The sequence below is a fragment of the Cyprinodon variegatus genome, unplaced genomic scaffold, assembly GCF_000732505.1.
Source record: "Cyprinodon variegatus isolate N-32 unplaced genomic scaffold, C_variegatus-1.0 Scaffold120, whole genome shotgun sequence".
NCBI classification, from domain to species: Eukaryota; Metazoa; Chordata; class Actinopteri; order Cyprinodontiformes; family Cyprinodontidae; genus Cyprinodon; species Cyprinodon variegatus.
The window spans coordinates 404,936-409,287 of record NW_015150573.1 but is presented as its reverse complement, the minus strand read 5'-3'; positions in this window follow the sequence as shown (position 1 = coordinate 409,287).

The following is a 4,352-nucleotide window of genomic DNA, read 5'->3' as shown; positions in this document are numbered from 1 at the left end:
CCGTCAATGCGACTAAAAATAAACACATGGATTAGTTTTTCCAGATCATGCTGAGACATTAGTCCTTTAATCCAAGGCATTTTAAAATCTAACCAGATCATACAGTCAAATTATTTCAAAGTTTTTTAATCTGATAAAAAACAAGTTGATTGCATTGACTCATCAGGCAATCACACGATTACTTTTTACTAGTTATTTATTATTCAAATGTGTCACAAGTATCAAAAGGAATCTGAGCATCACCATATCTCCAAGACTGACAAGCCGCTGCAAAGCCTTTCACAAGAACAGATTTTCAGTTAGTGGGGAGGTAGAACTATCTACATTCATTCTAGCTTCAGGTCCAGATGGCAGGAGTCAAACCTGCTGTTTATCACATAGAAATATATTACACTTCATAAGTATCTACAAACAAATCTCTACATTCTTCTAAAAGCAGAAGAATCAAAAATGCAGAAAAAAAACAAGAGGTTATATCTTCTCTGGAAGATTTTTTGTGCTTTCACCACAGTCTAAACATAACATCCATGTTAGAAATAATTAATTACTGAAACAGACAGAATATGCCATAAAGAAACTTCATTTTCTTCAAGTTTTGGTTCTTTGAGGTTTCTTAGCCACAAAGAGCCTCATGAAGCTTAATTATCAAGCAATGTTGTTGTTGGCACGTCAAAAACACATTATCTGAATTGGTCCTTTTATGCAGTTTTATAAGTAAACGCCACAATAACGGATGTAACTTTAATTCACAGCTTCTGAACTTCATTGAATGAAACTGATTAAATTAGATTTCACTCTGCATTATTTCTGTTTATATAAAGCTCCTGAAACAGATTCTGTTTGTTGGAGGACCAATGGAGGCTTTGCTCCTTTGCCTGACCAAAATTCAGCAGGAAAACACACAATAAAATGGATGGATTACAAATATGTGTTGCTGATGAATTCAAAACAAAGAATGTGTCCACCGTGTAGCACGTTTTTACTGTGATGAAGCCAATATTTTGTGTGGATTTGATTGTATCTCAGCCTGCCATGTCTCATGACTCTTTATCCCTTTGCATCTGTGGTCATCAATGCTCCCTCTGTCCATGTGTTTGCCTTTCTTCACCACAGCAAACAGGTCAATACGTGGCTGCCATGTCCAGCCTCCTCTATCTGAAGAGAGCCCCTTTTGTGTGCGGGTCAGAGACCGATATCAGTGTGCAGTCAAAAATAAAGTTTAAAATAATAGAAATGTATAGTATTTCAACACTCAACAGAGTACAGTTAGAGAAGTCTGAATACTGGTAGGCTGGGTGTTATTATGTCCATCCAAGACCTGCTTGTGTTTATTTTATTTTTTTTGCTTATTATAACAATATAATAAGGATATTTCAACTTAAGTAATTTCAAAATCAGTAGTAGTACTATCATATCTACAGTGAATAATAAATGGCATCAGTCCTGCCTTTTATAGCACTGTCACACCTTGACGATTTAGCCAGCCTATCCAGACGTATGAAAAATTTGTCAAAAATGCTGGCATGCGTTGGATAAATTATTGATCAGTTTTGTGTAAGTTATGACCACGCCGGCACACATTGACATATAGCAAGTACGTGTTCAAAATCTGTTGCCGTACTGTATGCCAGCATATGCTCCGATATGGGCCATAAGTTACTAGCCTCGTGAGACCATCCTGATCCTGCGAGCTTTCAAGATTTCACTCGCAGATCAGTCTGGAGACTCTCCGTTAAAGAAAATTTGGAGCCGTTCACCAAACGAACGTCCAATCAGCGTTGGCTTAGAGGCGGGTTGAGGTGTGACGCAACGAGAAGCGCGACAGTTCAGTCTAAAGAACATGGCGGCTTCAGCCGATGAAACTAGCGTTAGCGTGGCTATCGAGCAAGTTTTATCGGAATTACAGAGTATTTCTTTACTGAAAAAAAAAGCAAAACACTGCTCTGGAGGCTTTTCTCAGAGGAAAAGATGTTTTTGCTCTTCTCCCGACTGGCTTGTGGTTGTGTTTTCGTCGTCGCTCTGTTAGTACGTCATATGCTTCGTTGATCTGATTGGTTTATTTGGCCCGTCTATCACCAACATAGGCCAATCAGCTAACCAGTATTTTCGCCCCTTCCCAAAATTACTTCAACGGAAGGTTTCCAGATGGATATGTGGAGCAAAACCATCTGGCGGAGTCAGGTTAATAAGGTACAGGTAAGCTATGTGATCGTTGACACACGCTAATTTTGACTTACTCATAAGTCGTCGTGTTTGGCTTATCCAACTTGCATCATCTCCATCATAGGGTGAGCATGAATCGCCTTTATTTGTAACCTCTTGTAGTGAAGAAAGAACTAACCTGAAAGCATAGCATTCATTTATCAGCCCTAAAATGTGATCATGTGGGTACAATGGTTGTGCAGGGATAGAGCGTATGATCATTGTTCAGACACCTCCGTCTGCAAAGCAGCACTTGAAAAAATGTAAATCTCAATAAGTAAGTTTTTTAAATAAGTGTATTTCTCCTTGAATTTAGGAAGTAAGTGTGAAACCTTGCCAATGGAACAAGAAAATGTACATTTAAAATAAGAAAAAACAACTGCATTGTCTTATTTCAAGGGCATATTATCCAATCTTATTCTAAGAGTAAATATACTCATTCCATTGGCAAATCCTCTTATTTTTCTACTCAAATGAGGGGTAAATACACTTAATTTAAGACATTTTGCTTTATTTCTAGATCGTTTTTGCAGTGAGCTATCTTCGGTTTGAGTCTTAGTCTGGGGACATTTGCTGCATTACTTTCCTGCAAAACCTAGAGGTCACTGTGTGAATTATTGATCCCTTCTGGAAAACTTATCTGCAAATAACACTGAATGTCCATCAAAGAGAAAGAGAGTGTCAAAGTGGAGATTAAAATCTGGATCTGTTATCTCCCAGACCTGTTGTCTCCTTTCCAGGTGAGAGGAAAGAATCAGAAGGACGAACTAAACCGTCAGATCTGAGTTCCCTTGAACAAATAAATCAGATTTTTACCAATTTTCAGCCTAGATCTCTCATCAACATGTCCCCAGTGACATTGTTATCAGTACAAATTAACATCAGCTGATCCTCCAATATCTAATAGTTAAAAATTAGTGTCAGCAGAGTCACAGAACAGTAATTGTCAGTTCAACATGTGACGTTTTGGTCTATAAGCCTTTCATGTGGGCAATCAAAGTTTTGTAAAACATTTTTAAATCTCTAGGAGGCTTTGCTCCAGCTGAAAAGAGTAGGCCTGTACTTTCACATTAGGAAAGGGTTAAAATCACATACCTCTGTAATGTATAATTGCTAGGTAGTTCACCTTCCACACCCAATCCTGCTGTGATTAAAATTCATACCTTGGCCTTTGTTTGGTGTTGCGCATATCTGCGACGCCAAGGAACATCTATGTTATGCAATTTTCACATACTTTTGTATGATATGGTGACTTGGTGACCTTTTTTAAGTCACAATAAGTGGCTGCATCAGAGTTAATGGTGACACTGGACTTTTGGTTTAAAACAGGAACAGAAGAAATCATGATGTCATTGTTATAAGAGCTAATAAAATCTAATTGGGTGTAATTTGAGATTCTATTTTGATGCAGTTTCCCTATAATTTATCTCGTTTTTGCTTATCATGGCCTACAATGTAAAGAGGAGCCTACCCTGTGGGGAAAAAAAAAAAATACCCAGAAGATTTTTAACTCCATTCCTTAGATGTGATGCTGATATGTGCAAGACAGGCCTCCCATAAAAAGGTTATTGTCTGCTATAACTGTGCCCAGTCAGTTGTGACAGTGCGGGGAGTTCTTGGGCTCGCTCAATTCTTGCCCTTATGTTGCAACGGTTTTGCAGCTGTCATCGCCTTATTGTCCTGCCAATTACCCATAATTACTCCTGGCAGAGGCAGCAGTATTCAGTGGCGCTAACAAAAGAAATTACCTTCCTGCCTGTTTGATCAAGATGGCTTTGGATGTTACATGGTTGCCTGAGAGGAAGAGCTTTCCAACTGTTGCTTTAAAAGGTCACTGCTGCAGAGCGCGCAGAGAAGCTTTTGTTTTCTTTACTTGTGCTGAGCTACTGTACAGACTGACCAAACAGTGACAAGCAAAGGTTCAAACTTCTTTGGGGAAAAAGCCCAGTAACTATGAACAACTGAGTAAATGAAATTTAATCTGATGTTGAAAGAGACAAAACAAACATTGACACTGTTCACAACCGTGTCCCCCTGATCAAATTATGGGGTTAAAAAAAAAACTTGCTTTTTAAGCAAAGCATTTTTTTTTCAAGTTCTCATTAACAATGTTTACAGGCACAAAAATTCCTCTATTTAAAAAAAAAAAT